The 16,489-nt window shown below is 43.0% G+C and overlaps 1 protein-coding gene and 1 long non-coding RNA gene across 5 annotated transcripts in view; one reads left to right on the top strand and one right to left on the bottom strand.

The window, feature by feature from the left end:
- Window positions 1–2,758: 2,758 nt before the first annotated feature.
- Window positions 2,759–16,489, bottom strand: part of LOC126522305 (uncharacterized) — a 47,265-nt gene continuing 33,534 nt past the window's right edge. Inside the window, exon 4 of the transcript XR_011895259.1 lies at window positions 2,759–3,377. The gene's annotated coding sequence lies outside the window, so the exon portion shown is untranslated. The remainder of the gene's footprint in view (window positions 3,378–16,489) is intronic.
- LOC126530500 (uncharacterized) overlaps window positions 9,936–16,489 on the top strand; it is a 35,777-nt gene continuing 29,223 nt past the window's right edge. For 2 of the 4 annotated variants that reach the window (XR_011895267.1, XR_011895265.1), the window contains exon 1: window positions 9,936–12,445. This is a non-coding gene — a long non-coding RNA (uncharacterized lncRNA). The remainder of the gene's footprint in view (window positions 12,446–16,489) is intronic. The other 2 variants (XR_011895264.1, XR_011895266.1) reach the window with 2 other exon arrangements.

The raw sequence follows: 16,489 nt of genomic DNA, 5'->3' as shown, positions 1-16,489 counted from the left end.
GCACTTTTAACTCGAAGTCTATGGCAGCCTGAAAGCAAGAGTGCTTATGCTAATTTTCTGTTTGCCCTACGACATAGAATACACTGCCTACTTAAAGTACTCGGTAAAGCTGTTGAACAAGTTCAACTTAGGAGGAATTGTAGAAGCCCGGTAACCTGGGAAAGTTGGTATGATTTCACTGAGAGGGAAAATTAATTTGCACCCATTCAAATCTGAACTACTGGAGGCACCAGCACCTAAGCCAGAGAACCAGGGGTAGAGAGGCTGGCCAAGACTGCTTTCATCAAAACTCGTAGTAACATGATGGGAAGACGTCTGCCAGCCAATAACCACTTCAACTAAAACTGTGCAGCATAATGTGGACAAAGCAAGACATAAAAGCTATAGAGACAAGCCCACGATAAGTATGCTCATCCCTGTAATGTTGTTTTCCTTTTTCGACGATGCATGGCACAGTTTTACTTCAAGCTCATGTTTACAAAATGGCCTCATACTATGTTTTATTGTGGAGTAACTGTTTATTCCATCACATAGTCAGCGAGATCATTACAACAGTCAAGTGAAACGTTTACCTCTGCAAGCAGCAACAAGCTTTCAGCACAAGCTTGCATGGGCTGTGAATATGCACAGAGTAAGTGTACGACATGGCTTGTTGTGTCAGGTGCACTGTCACATTGGCCAACTGTATGAGGAAGCTGGGAGATTCCAAGCTTGAGAGTATTAGTTATAGTAATGGAAAGAATGTCGTATAGCAATAATTCATTACAATTAAACCTTGTTATATGAAACAATTATAAATAGAATTACTGCTTAAATAACAGGTGGTGAATCACCAAGAGAATTACATGTATATGAAACTTCATACATCAAACTTGCTCAGACATTAAATGGATATGTTGAACTCCGTAGCATTGGACATTGGGACACATATTAAAGGCTTCACTGCAGTACATCGGCAGATCCTGGTGGCGCAAATAGGACCTACAAATTCTGCATGGGCTAAAGGGTAGAAAGCGCTGCTCTGAATGTATCTATGTAGTCAAACGCCTTTTTAACAAAGTGCTCGCACCTTCAAAATCCTTTGCTATGCAGGTCACTTTGTTTTAAAGGTTGCGCAGCTCACTGCTCACAATAGCTAAGCACTTTCAACAAAAGAAAATCTTTAACAAGAATTCAAGGGAGACTTAATGAAATAGACCGCTAATTTTTCTCTGCAAAATATCCCTGACAGCACGTTCTACTGTAGCCACCCTATGCTCCATTGAGGTTCCCAGCTTGCTCTCCAACCAAATGCAGGAACCATGCAAAGCAAAGCCCCCGATTGTCTAGTGCCCCTAAGCCTCCCTTGCTGCAAAATTTTTGGTCGCCTTCGTTGACATTCGCGGCCTATCCATGCATTCGTCAGCCGTTGATCCGTCACAACAAGTAGCATACGAGGTGAGTGAATCCTGGAGCAAGGCAACAGAACTAGTAATATCAGCACGCTCTTCAAACACACTGCTGTTAGCGCTAGCGCACAGCTTACCCTGGTGACATCTTCGCGGGGCAGTGGCGGCACTGGTGCGGCATTCGTTTTATAAACGTAAATCAGCCGTCAGGGACGCATAAGTTTCTTTGTTTTACAGGCAAATTAATTGTGGTCTTCATTGTAGAGCTGTTCAACTGTAATCTAGTGCTTATGCTGACGCTACTTGCTGCATGCAGCAGTTCGTTTTCCTCATGTGATAGTGTGCGACGCTGTTGTACTATCTCAGCTTTCGGACTTTAAAACCAGCAAGCATCTAAAATGTGCTGCATAATAGACAGTTTTAGTTTAGCGTACGCTATAAAATAGTGGGTCATCACTGCGCATGCGCAGAACGCTAAACGACCCATTGCGTATAGCGTACGCGCACTATTTCTCAGATTTAGCATTAGTGTCTTTGCGTGGTTTGTGGAATTTGCGTGAAACATGGCGGCGGCCCCGGCTGCCAGCTTCGAATTGAATTTGGCGTTGCTTTTGTAAAATGGACTTCGTTCTTTGCAACTGACTGTGTAAATGGCTTTCGCTTAGTCTCAGGCTGCTTCGACGACAGAGTATTATGGATAACCTCGTGGTGTTTTCGAGATCGCTTCTCGTTTCGAGTGAGTTGAAACCTAACGAAAGAAACATCCGACATGTTAGCACCACCTATAGCTACAGTCGGGAGATAGCCGCAATGACGGCACATGGCCTCTAAGATCTGAACATCTCACAGGCCAACTCAACCTAAAGAAATGTGTGCTGCTTAGCATACGCTATATATACTTTAGCGTATAGCATACGCTATAGTTGCGTACGCTAAATTAAAACTGTAATGTCAGACCAATAAGTTAACTTCATCCCAATACAGTGGTGTTACGCATTCAACCATGCACTTAGCATTGTGATGAAGTATACCAACAGTGGGAAGGGGTCACAAACACTGGACATAGCAAGGTTACGCGGTCAAGCATACCATAGCGCTGAAGCATACTGAAAGTGGAAAAAGATAAAATTACATGCAGAGTATCCTGTGGGAGTTATCTAAATGATGCATAAGCATTTGCGACTGATCACCTACTGTTTTGTCGTCATATGCTGCTGTGTTTCATATAATTGCGAGAAACGCCACGAAAAAAATCATGAAATGGAGAAGCGCATTTGCAACACCGAAATGTTAAACTGAGACCAGCATGAGTATGAAGCAGAGGCCAGTAGTAGCACTGCTCACTCCTTTTATATCATGGTGCATTTGGATGATGTTGCTGCTTCATGGAAGATGAGCATTGGCCAATGCGTGCTGTTCTACGTGACATAATTGAACAGTGTCACGTTAGGTAGACGTCATAAGTAGATGTGGTCAATGATGCTGCCTCCTCTCGATGCAAACCATTATCAACTGTACATCAGCGGCCGCTGCTTATGGCACGGCTGCGCAGGCCCGATCTTACAATTCGCTCGCTCATGCGGGCCTTATCTTGAAAGCAATCATCTTACGTGACGGACGGGTTTCCTCATTGGGTAAGCATAGAAACCTTTACGCATTTTGTTTTAAAGTGAAGCTTTCTTTGTCTCTTCCTTTGACTTTCCCACTCCAGCTGCTGCTGTGGACTGCTGCTGATGTCACACACACCACGTCGGGGGGGAGGGGGGGTGTTCAGAGTCTGTATATACATGACAGGCACAAGTAAGAGAGGAAAGGAGATGGGAGAAGCTTGCTTTCACCCCACCGCATCGAATGTGCACAATGCCCTCTGGAGCTCCCTGGCCGTTGTCACATTAGCCACCTGACAGCTGCAATTATCCGTGACTCCCCTCAGAAGCACTGAAGAAACTGCAGCGCTTATGTGCGAGGCGAGAGGGGACACAGATAGAACTGTAGAGAGAAGAAGAGGGAGGAGAAGAGGCAGTTCCCATATAAGACGGGGGAAGTGACATGAGAAGGCAAGGAAACTCCACTAACATACAACAGCGGTTGCGGTGTGCTTATGTTCAAGGCACAATACAATACGTTGCTGCTATTTCTGAAAAAATAAACACAATGAAAATATGTCAAGCGGGCAATTCACACAGGGCGTGCAGAAGCAGAGCCGCATTAAAGCACACTGCAGCGTCCAGGAAACACTACAGAAGTGGTTGACCGTCAAATCAACACTTCTGTGCCCGCTGCATTAGCTCTGCTGCTATGGCATTGCGAGAGGTCATGGATTTGATCCCAATCGCAGGAGCCACATTTCGACGGGGGCGAAATAGAAAACCCATGTGCACTTAGATTTTGGGACACATTAAAGAACATCACGGTGTCAAAATTAATCTGGAGTCTGCCACTATGCCGTGCTTCATAATCTGAGTGTCGTTTTGGCACGTACAGCCCCATAATCCAATTCAAGTTTCAAACTTCTGCCATAACGCGATGTGCCATATGAGGAAATGACAACTTTCAACCCTCTCAGGTTATAAGATATGGCCCACAACAATGCCTCATGCAAGCACCTCTCCCTGTGTGTTCTGCCTATTACGCAGACAAACAGCAGTGGTGCCCACAAGGTAACGTTTAACATCAATTCGCCAATCTCGTGTTAGCCTAAACGTTGAAGAAATTAAGCTTTAGCCGTCAACACTGCTAATTATCGTCAATCAGAGCATCCAGCTTGGAAAGCTTCACTTACATCAATTCCCACAGGGTGTGGGATCTGCATAATTTTTCCCTTATTCCTCATTTTTGTGTGCATAGCATGAACAGGAAGATGTTCCAATGAGCTCAGTTTTGAAAATATAGTATTATATGTGCAATCTCCGGTTACGGTAAAAGCACCGAAACCCTTAAGAAGTGTACAGGCAGGGATTTAGAGCTATTTCCGGCAGGGTTGTGGTGATTTGGGCCCTTGCTTCGCCCATCTTGCAAGCTCCATATACGAGACTGCAACACAGCCTTGCACATGTTCCCGACTATACATGCGCACATGTGCCGTCATCTGTCACAGTATGAGCACCGAGACATCTAATAACTCACATGACACCCATTCAAAGCTGGTTCTGACGTTGCTGCAGTGATGGACCGCAATACATTACAGAAGCTCCAGTGCATAACACAACTGCATTGCGGTGAAGCTCAGTCTAGGGCATTGGCATTGAAACTTGTTTAAGAAATCACATTTCCTCAAGCCACAACCAGCATGCGTATTCGTGCTCTTAAACTGCACAAGGGCCATCCATATGCCGACGTGTCGGAATGTTAAGTCAGGTGTAGTTCTGACCAGAATGCACATATTGTTTGGCATGTCTAGAAAGTGTTCCTAAAGTCACCTCTGCCGCATTACAGTTGAGTTAAGCAGGGAAGCTTATGCAATGTATTGCACTGAAGCATATTAAAAGCGAAAAATTGCAATTTCATTGCTGTGGTGATTTAAGCCCCTTGTTTGGGGGGCCATGACCGTGCCCCTCTGGAGGGCACAAAGGAGCGAGGAATCATGGTTGGAGAGCATGACACAAACCCTGGCGATGGAGAAACAGCTTTGATGACCTGCTCTACCGAAACTGCACTGCTTGTTCAGCAGGTGTTAATCAAGAAGCTAGAAAAATGAAACCTAGTAGTCCGGATATTTATTGACTACAGCAAGGATTTTGACAGTCAGCAACACAAGATTCTATTAACAGAGTTGACTGCCAACGGTGTACATGGAATGACATATTTTGTTGTGTTCGTATCTGCTTGATTGCAGGCAATGCGTTGTCATTGGAAATAGTATTTCCTCGGACGGCAATATTGTTAGGTGTCCCACAGGGCAGCATTTTAGGTCCCCTTCGACATTTACGTTAATGACATGATAGACATACGAGGGTTGATCCAGAAATAAGGCTCCCATCAATTTTAGAAGTAGAGAACATTGTTTATTCTCATAGAAATTTACATTATTGGAAAGATGAAACTTACATAATCGCCATCTTTTTCTATGCATTTTTGTATACAGTGCTCCAATTTCTGTATCCCAGTGTCGTAGAAGTCTGCCGCCGACCCATTGAGGAAGCATTTCACCTCTTCGACTTCATCGCTCCGGAAGCGTTGGCTACTCAAATGTTCCTTTAGCTTGGGGAACAAGTGATAATCACTAGGTGCAAGGTCCGGACTGTACGGTGGGTGGGGCATGACAGTCGACCCAAAGTTTGTCAAAAGTTCCTGGGTTTGACAGGAGACGTCAGGTCGGGCGTTGTCGTGAAGCAGTGTTACACTGGCTGCCAGTTGTCCTCGCCGGCAGTTCTGAATAGCTTGCCTGAGTTTTCATAGTGTTGCACAATAACTCTCAGAGTTGATTGTTGTCCCACATTCCATTAAATCGATCAGCAGTACTCCCTTATGATCCCAAAAAACAGTGGCCATGACTTTGCCAGCAGAAGGAGTTTGAACTTCTTTGCGACTGGTGACTCTGGGTGACGCCACTCTTGGGATTTTTATTTCATATCAGGAGTGAAATGAAACACCCACTTTTTGTCTCCCATAAAAATGGAGTCCAACAATCCTTCCTTATCTTCTTGACAATTTTGAAGAAACTGGCGAGCACAGTCAAGGCGTTTCTCCTTGTAGTCTGATGTCAATAGCCGCGGTATCCATTGAGCACAACACTTCTGATACCCCAATACTTTAGTCAAAGCTCTTTCCACTGTACCGTAAGAACTTCCAGGAATCTGAGCAATAAGTTCACAGATGTTGATCCTCCTCTTCCGAAGCACTTTGCGTTGGGCCATCTTGATAACCACCTTCGAAACTGATGGTCTTCCACTCCGTTCTTCATCGTGGACTTTCTTTCAACCGGCACTAAACTCCCTAAACCACTTTCGGACGTGTTGAACGGACATGCACTTGTCGCCATACACCTCTGTCAACTGATGATGAATATCCACGGGGGAGTCCCCTTGGCGTGCAAAAAGCGAATTGCGGAACAAATCTCGTACTTGGCGCGATCAACAATGGGAACCTCCATATCGGACGGCTGCTGAGCCAAGAATGAGCGGTGCAGCGAAGCAAAGTGCGGCTGGGGGGAATGGAGAGTGGGGGAACAGCCGCCTGCATGAGTGTTGCCGGATTTCACCTCGCACCTTCCCGTGCGGCTGGAGCTCTTTGGGAACCTTATTGCTCGATGAACCCTTGCAGAAAGCGAGGCAACAACCATTCTATATGTGGATGATACCAGCCTGTTTGTCTCTGGTCTGGAGGCTTGCGATGTCATTCCTAAAGCGAACGCGCTCCTTTCCACTTCATTGGGATGGTCCAGCCACAACGGCCTTAAAAATATTATTTCTTTCCAGAACAGTTGAAATTACAAATTTACCAGGCACTATTTGCGTCTCATATTAACTACTGCATGCATGTGTGGGGCACCACTGTGAACACTAACACAAGCTTTTTCTTCAGAAACGTGCACGTCGGAATTATTGCTAACGTTCCATACCTCCACACAACATCACCACTTTTCACCAAATTTAACGCGATTTCAAACTGCCAGATCTGTATGGCTTTCCTTTACTCTATTCATATTTTTTTCCTCTAACAAAGTCTCTTCACTTGTAAAATCACTGTCGGGACTACAGCCAGGATAGATGGCTCGTGCCAAAAAGGCTAACAATTTATCTAATGCAATCGCTACCTGTAATGTTCCTTTACTTCCTAATAAGTATGAAAACCAAGGCATTATTAATGTTCATGTATTTATCCGGAAAGAAACGCGAAATATTTTTTGGTCTACAATCATTCATTACATGATGCCTGCGCGCGGGAACAAATGTATGGATATCCATAACTGGGAGTTACTAATGCGCTGTTCTTTCTCTCTCTCTCTCTATAATATATATATATACATATATATTTTGATGGGCTCAGACACTGAACCAGTGTTTACAGTCGTCTTCTCTGAAGAAGGACAAGAAGCCCCCGGAAAGGCTGGTGACGGTCATCGGAGACGTTGATCTTCCCAACGATGTCAGGCATGTGTTGAACAAAGGTCTGAAATTCAGCCACGAGCCACGGATAGAAGCACATGAGTTCCTGGCGCTTAATAGGCGCATAGCAGGAAAGGCGTTGGAAGAAAACCGTGAAAGATGCCTTCTGGATGGTGTGGATACGCTTATAAGATCTACGACCAGCACTAACACGTTGACTAGCAAAGATTCTATGGGAAAAGTCGTGTCGTATTTCAGGAAGAATAGACTCCGGCTTCTTCAAGCTGACAAGGATGGTGGGTTTGTGGTGCTCACCGAGGAAGAGTTTCAAAAAAGAGCCGGCGAAGCAATTGCAAAGAACTTCATCCCTCTGAAAGCTAGTGCGACGCGAGTGAGAGGCAAGGCGGCTGCGATGTGCAAAGAATTAGATCTGAGCACGCTGGCCAATGACATTGGTAACAGCAAAAGCAATGCCCTTTCCATGTTCTTTACGGCCAAAACGCACAAACTGTCCGTGCCATTCAGAACAGTGGTCAGCGAAAATGGAACTTGGCTGATTGTGTTAAGCAAGTTTCTTCAAAAGCACCTTACATCCCTTAAAGTTCAAGATCCGTACGCCACAAAGAGTTCAAAAGATGTTGTTAGGTTTCTTGAGGAATGTACTTCCAATGGTTATGTGTTTTCAGTAGATGTTGAAGACTTGTTTTACTCTGTGCCCCACGATGCCTTATTTCGTTCTGTCAGAGATGCTATAGAAAGTAACGGTGCAGTGGAGTTCCAAAACTCCTCTGGCGTGTCAATATATAATTTTATGAAAATGCTAGAATTTTACCTTGATGTGACGTTAATCTCTTTTGAGAACAAGTTTTATCGACAAAGACAAGGGATTTGTATTGGATCCTGCGTAGCCTAGGTGCTTACTAACATTTTCTTAACCTGTATTGACAGCGCCTTGAAGCCAATTTTAACATGGTGCTTGTCCTGTGTCGTTCTCCCCACTTGTGAACGTCTTCGTTGGCGCTGTTCCTTTCTAAATCAAGTATGCACCATCTAGCCCAAATGAATGTTGTCCTGAACTTCTAGACTCGTTGACTTTTTCATCGCCGCGTTTAGCCATAACCACTATGGTCTAGCCCCAGGCAGCCCAAACAGAGGAAACGAAGGTAGAAATGAACGATAAAGGTAATCTAAAATGACGCAGGAACTAGGCAGCCACCGTACCTGCGGTTAATCAAACATTCAAATTTTGACACTTCACGTGCCAAAGCCGAGAACTGATAATGAGGCACACCGTAGCGGTGAACTGCGGATTAATTTTCACCGCGCGGGATTCGTTAACATGTATTCAACGTACGGTACACGGGCATTGCATTTTTACTTCGTCGAACGCCGTCGAAATGCGGCCTCCACGACCGAGATGTGATCCCACAACCTAACTTTCGCAGCGCAACGCCAAAACCACTAATACAACATGGTGGGTCTAAAAGCCATCAGGACAGTTTCAGTTGGCTGGACCAATAAACCATATTGCTTTTCACAAAATCCCGCAACTTTTGCGGAGTCCAACATGACGGTCTAATGTGAGGAGTTTATTTTAAACTTGTTTCAATGCCAGGGCAGAATACTCAGACTTCGCCAACGTTACATCGCGATTGCATCTTTTGTCAGAATAGTAGATGCTTTCGGATTGCTACAGGCGCGCCCGTGCAGCCCACGCAGTTCGTGTGTGGTTGCGGGCCGGAGGAGAGAGATATGCACAAGAGAGGATATCTGCCACGCCTTCCGACGTCACTCATGCTTCGCAAAGAGTGACGTCAGCATCTCTCAGCTTTTTCTTTCCTCCATGGTCAGAGCACCCGCAGATATAAAAGGCCCGCTTGCACGCACTGAGCATAGTTACGTAATCTGTTTTTAGAAAACCCCATGCTTCTCTTCGCGGTCTCGCAATGGCGAAAGTTGCTTCCTTTGAATGTCAGTACTGCGACCGGCGGTTAGCGAACAATCGCAGTCTGCAGAGGCGCATAAAACTTGTGCACAAAATCACTCACCCGAAGTACAACTGCGACGAGTGTGAAGTAGCCCTGACTTTGAAAGAACTAGAGTACCGCCATATCAGCGTGCATTTCTTCGAGCCGGAATATGAGAGGTATCACTTTCTGACAATGCCAGGTAAGACACTTGCTTATTCTCTCAAAGCAACGCGTGATTACCGCTGCACCTGTTATTTTTGCATTACGGGCTTGCAGAGTGAACGATTCACTTGTTCACTTATTGCTTGAAATGTGCTCATTTATGGTGCTTTCATGCTTAACATTTTATCTGACCATGCACTAGCTGCAACTTATACCATCATTAATTAAATTGCATGCTTATCATTGCTGTTTCGAATCGAAGCAACGCAGAATCATTGCTGATGGATCTTTTTTAGGAATCGCATATTTAAGTTTAAAAAAATGTACCCGCCGCGGTGGCCGCATTTAGATGGGAGCAAAATGCAAGAAACGCCTGTGTGGCACGTTAAAGGGACACTAAAGTGAAAAATTATTTCTTCTGCATCAGTAAATTACCGTTCTACAACACCAAAAACACCACTGTTACAATGATAAGACGTTTGGTAAGCCAGAAAAAGCGCAAGAACGAAATACGGGTGGCGACGCCTACTTGAGTTCCCGCACCTGGGGGCTGTGACGTCGTGGATTTTGATGGCATCTTCTAGGGCCTACTAATTATATATAGCGGTACAGATTGACTATATTGAGTTCTAAAGGAACCAAATATTAAACATGGCAAGTTTCAGGAACCTTTATTCAGCCAACGCGGCCCAAATGCGAAAACATACTTTGGAATCCCTGACGTCACGCTAACGTACCGGTGCTGGGGTTTCGGCGCGAAATTCAAATACTGATACTTGGACCTTCATTTTCTCATCTAATAATCAAACTATTTTTTTGAAATCACTGCTTGCAGGGTTCTCAAACAATGCTTCATTAGTCTAAACTGATTTATTGTTTCGCTTTAGTGTCCCTTTAAAGATCCCCTCGTGGTCAAAATTAATCCGGACTGCGCCACCATGGCATGCCTCATAATCAAATCGTGGTTTTAGCGCATAAAACCCTAGAATACATTCTATAAAAGAAAAGTGACTGGAGGAGCATGAATGAAGTTAATGATTTGCTATTTTTACTTTAACTAATGAAAGAAAGAAAACAAATATACAAAGTATGAACCCTGCTTCTAGTTCCCAACTTCTGTAAGGTAAACCATGCGATACAATATATGCAGATTTGGTAGCATGAATATTAGCCATAGTGGTGGCCATGCCATGCAGGAAAGCACTCGCTTTGCAAACTTGGAAATGGGTAAGCACCTATAGTATGGTACAGGAAAAATTTTTCTCCCCATTGCAGCAAGCACCTACTTTTTTTTTTTTTTACTGCATTCTTTAGGGTCTAGAAGCAATAGTTGTCAGGTTAGGTAGCATGGACAAGCCTCCTTGTACATTAATAATGTGTTAAATCAGCTTTTCTGTTCAAGAAATCTGGTCTAATCTTGTGCCTTAAACTGGTGCTGGAGCTTTCATATGCTTTACAGTCGTCGTATAGTTATGCACAGGCTTGCGCGGTATTGCACACTAATGAATAGAGGCAAGTGCACAGGTATGAGATTGCACTTCTGCCTAAGGTCGATCTGCAATCGAGTACATGGCTTTGTGTGAGCGAGAACTCCATACAATGGAAAGGATTGCGTCTAAAAACATGTACACACAGCAGAAAAAACAAAGTAGCACTTCATATCAATCTTAACACAATAAGTAAAAGCTGAGTCAACCAAAGCGCAAATTTTGCATTGTTTGATTAAAGAAGTGCTAGAAGTACTGTACACTAGTTCTAATGATAGCTCCTGTCGAAGTTTTATATTTCCTGAATCCCCAATGTGCAAAAAATTTAAATCTACTAATTGTTCAGTTAAAACACGGGGAAAACATGGTGTCAACCACGTGCCAACGCACGCGTGTTAGCCGGCATGTCAACGGCGTCTGACACGCCGGCTGAGAAAAAGAAGAGGAAAGAAAAAAAGAAGGATACGCCAAGAAACCAAACTAAGTGTTGTTGCCTATAGCTTGAAATTTAGCATAGCAGATAGATTATAAAGCTCCTTTTGAAATGTTTATGCCTATTTGTTGCAATGCCTTGAACTTATAGATAAGGTATGATTCTCTGTATTTTCTTTCTCGTTCAGAACGGAAATTTGTGAGATGTAGAGTTGTCATTTTCAGTTGTCATTTCATGCAGTTCTTGGCGTTGCTCACGAAAAAAATTTTGATGTCAGTCACTTTGTGCTGCTATAATTAGACGCCATGTCACAGTGTCAACCTCAAATTAATAAAGCAAATTAGCTTACAGTTTCTATACATACTGTCTTCGCAGGAGTTTGATCTCTGTATGAAAGCTGCAAAATGTACTCAAACAAAGCATAGTTTAAAAATGTACAAGAAGCAACATCATTCTTGTCACTTTTTTATATCTTCTTTTTCTTCAATTCCATTACGCTTCGCTCCAAAATTTTGCCCTGAGAAAAACAAATGCTTGATCCTCATAAGGAAAAGAGAAAAGAAGTCACTGAACCTCTTCTTCATAACTACTGAGTTCCTCAACATGTCTACGATTCAACTTTGTAACGCTAGTTCTGTGCATTACACACCCTGAAATGCAGACTGAACATACAAGTGTCCAGGGTACTTAATCTTCTTTCTTCTTCTAAATTACCCCATAAGATATTCTGCACAGCCAACGTGGGCTTACAATAAACTGATTCCCCTTGACACACTGCATACATGTAACATTTGCTTTATTTTATTATCCTGATCAGCTTTCAAGTCATAGAAGGAAAAGGTGGAGAAAGACACACGCAGTCACTTCATTGCAAGGACAGGTACAGAGACTTGCGGCCACCTGAAAAAGAAGCATTTCTACTTCGTCTGTCACCGGTCTGGAAGTTATGCTTCACAAGGTATCGTGAAATGCCCGTATCATGACCACCAGTCTGAGTCTCTGGCTTTGATGGGTTTTTAAAAACCACAGAGATTTTTGTTCAGCCATGTTTATACGATTACTCAAAGAAGCGTTAACAGCATATCGGAATGAACCTCAACCTGGACAGTTATCTCGGTATGCTCACCCAAGCTGGGAATCATGTGTGCCTAAAGTTGGGCTTAAACATACTCCAAGGCCATCTTGGCCAAGATTATACATATGATTCTATTTCCTTCCTATCATTCAACACACCATCTATGCAGTAACACTGAATGAAGTGCGAGTGATGCGAAAGAAAATAGAACAGGATAAAAATTATATACACTAGCCTGACCCTGGTCACCTCAAAGCCTATGCATCAATATTAAACTACTTACACCCGAGTCCAAGCGTACCACTGTCCAAGTGGCTGCCCTTTAAACAAAGCTCTAGTAATGCTGGACCTTGCTGTTAAAGAACTCCTATAATCAACCACAAGACATCGGCTGTAATCGCAAACCAGACCTATGACAGCACCAATTTTAAACTATTTGTTGTCACCAATATGAGTTAAGCACATTTGTTTTAGAACTACACTGTACTATTTCTGTGTCAGTGATTGCAGGGGAGTCCTCGTGTATCGTGTTAGACATAAAAAGATTTAAAGAGATGCCTACAGAGACATTGCGAAAGTAGCTGGTATTAGTAGATTGCACCAATGATTGGAAAATCTTTTTGGAGCACATGTTATAAGCACATGTAATAAATAATGAACAGTGACACAATACATCCAGCGGTCAGATGTTGAGCAGTACTGCTCAACATGACAACAGATCACTCTATTCACCACTGTCGGAGTGGCAAAGTTTAAAGTTCGTTTCCAAAAGCATTGCCTGCCTGGGTTACATGTCATCATAACCTTCCCATGTTATGAATACGTAAAATTTATAGCAGGCCCATCCCAAAAATTTGGGGACGTCCAAAGCCAGTATATCAAAAAAATGTCTTCTGTTTGATTCTACTCTAACCTTATAGTCCACCGATTTCAAGTGACTGGCCCAGCTAGTAATGCAGGTGGCATGCAGCTCTAACAAGTAGTGCGGCTGGAATAGGAATACTTTATTGTGGCACTGGTGGCCTGAATTCAAAGCCTTTTCATTAAATAACAAAGCTCAAAAAGAACAGTGCCACAGCTATTTTTGTCTTACTGAGACTTGGCTAATACAGCCCACACCCACAGTGGGTGGTGTGTCAGCATGCAGCGGTGGCCTAGCCAGTTAAGGATTTGGGCTAGGAAATAAGTAGTCATGGTGCATGTTGGAGCAGAAAAATTGGCCCTTTTGGAATAGTTCGAGTAGTACAGCAGTAATGTGTAGCCATTTGGTGCAGCTCATTATTACTGTGCACTCACTAAATGCTGCTCAACAGCAAAGGAAGACACCAAGGCCAACAGCCAGCAGCAGCCAATTAGTACCACGTCAGTATGTTGCAAACACTTTTCTTTGAATGGGTAAGAAACCTTCATAAACAATTGAAAAATTCATGCAGAAACTCCTCTGGGACTTAAGTACGCTTAAGCATTGTATCACTTGCTCATCTCCACGCAGCCCAATGTCATTATCAACCCATTTTCAAGGATACGGCAGCCTGTAATGGAAAATTTCAGAAAGACATCCTAGGGAAAGTAAAAGACGTCCAAACGAATGTTACTGAACTCCTTTCCTAAATGGAAGGAACCTCTGGCGTCACGAGGTAATTCATATGCTTGACACCCAGGACAAACTGGAAAGCATAAAATCAGGACAATTGCAACACAAGTTTGGTGGTAGACGACCTCAGTAACAGATTGCGTCACAACAACCTTATCTTTAAAGCAGTCATTGAGCAAGACTCAGAGACGTGGCAGGAAAAGGAAGGGCTTGTAACTGAGTTAGTTTCTAAATATTTAGGCATTGCAGCTGGTGAAATTGAACGTGCCCATAGAATAGGACAGAAAAGACAAGGCTATACTTGGCTGATAATTGTGAAATTCCGAAACTTAAAAAAAGAAAACACATACTGAAAAATGCATTTAAACTAAAAAAGGTTTGAATCGTCTCATGTGGATTGATAAGGATTTTTCAATGAGGATGCAGTCCAGAAACTCCGAGATTTCAGACGTTCCAAACAGAAGCCCGCTGAAAGGTTCAAGCTTCTGTTTGACAAGCTTCTACTAAACAACACGATTTGTCTTTGACCATACCACTAATGAAGTAAGTGCCCTCCCGAAACGTCACGTCCTCGTGAAAACCCAGTGATGTAAAAAATGAACGCTGTGATGCATGTGTGTCAATTCTTGTGTCAAACTTCCGCAGCTTATTTCGTAAGCAAGATCACCTCTGTTCTTATCTTGAATCCTGTTCAGTAGACGTTCTAGGCACCAAAACCTGGTTGTCATTCGACATTTTGGATCGTCCTTGTCTTGTCAGTTTTCATTATTTAGAAAACATAAAACTGAATCGAGAGGTGGTGGTGTGTTAATCGCAGTAAAATCTAGTTTGGAAGCTTGCGTTATTGAAACTAATTCCTGCCTCAAAATTGTAAGGGTTGCTCTCTGTCTGCCTACACATTCTACCTCTGTCATTGGAGTCTGCTATCGTCCACTTGATCCATCCCACTACTTTCCGGATTATCTAAACAAGTCTTTAAGTTTTGTCCAGAACAAGTACCCGACATCACCAATATTTCTTGTCGGCGATTTATCGACACAATATGAATGGCATTGATGCCGACCCCTGTATGGCACAAGAAAAACGTCAATGCCAATATTTTCCTGTCTCAACTTTCAATTTGCATCAAATTGTTTCTGTTCCCACTCATGGTGATTCACTCTGACCTCATACCAGCCACAGAACCAAATAATGTTACGGAAAATGTATTGGATGGTATCAGTGGCCACAATATCTTGCATTGTGAATTCATAGGTGCCCTAAAGAAACATGAAAATAGGAAGAAATTAATATTTGATTACACCCGCGTGAATGTCAGCGGGCTTGTTAGTGACCTTTCCACCTTTTCTGTTGGCTTCTTGCAGTCATTCCCTCATTGCAACATAAACACAAACTGTGTTTTTCTTCATAATGGGCTGATCACACTTAAAAAGAAAAGCATATTCCAAAATTCAAAATAACAGCCTGCACAGAAAGCACTTGGTTTGCGACGCATGTGAAACCTATATATTGCAGAGCTGAACTATGAGCATCTGTGGAAGATTGGAGGCCCTATCGTGAGCACGCACACTTATGCAGGACCGTAACAACAACAGCCAAAGATAAATTTTTCAACCATGACATTTCAGACATGCTTGGCAATGACACAAAAATTTAGGAAACCCAAATTATCGAACTTGACGGTACCGTTATCTAAGGATGGTAACATTCTTTCTCTGGCACGTGTTGCTTTTGAATTCAACAAGTTTTTTTTCATCCGTTTTCACGGATGAGACTCCTGTACCTAGTAGCTTTCAGGCCCCTATTTTGCATTCAAGCATGCACAACATTAATATCGCTTCTGAAGTAGTACAGTCCTGTATCGATTGTCTTCCAACTAACTCTGCTCCTGGTCATGATGGCATCTGCCCTAAACTTCTTAAGATATCCAAACCTGCAATATGTCGCATTTTAGCCAAGCTTTTTCAGCAATGTATTGACACGGGATGCGTCCCAAATGATTGGAAGGCAGCTTGCATAATTCTCATATTTAAATATGGTGACTCGTCTAACCCATCAAATTACAGACCAATTTCTTTAACCAGCATGTGCTGCAAACTTCTCGAACACATCATTTCATCTGCTCTAATGAAGTTTCTTACAGAACATAACTTTTTCTTTATCAGTCGGCATGGACTTTTACACGATTGATTTGAATTAATGACTTGCATAATTCCACTCATTCTTTTTATTGAATCGATGTAATATCTCTAGACTTCGCGAAGGCTTCTGACAAGGTTCCTCAATTCTGGCTTATTCATAAACTGACAGATCTTAACATGTGAGGATAACTA

This window comes from Dermacentor andersoni, chromosome 6 (assembly GCF_023375885.2).
Source record: "Dermacentor andersoni chromosome 6, qqDerAnde1_hic_scaffold, whole genome shotgun sequence".
Lineage (NCBI taxonomy): Eukaryota > Metazoa > Arthropoda > Arachnida > Ixodida > Ixodidae > Dermacentor > Dermacentor andersoni.
This window is presented reverse-complemented; position numbering and strand designations above follow the sequence as displayed.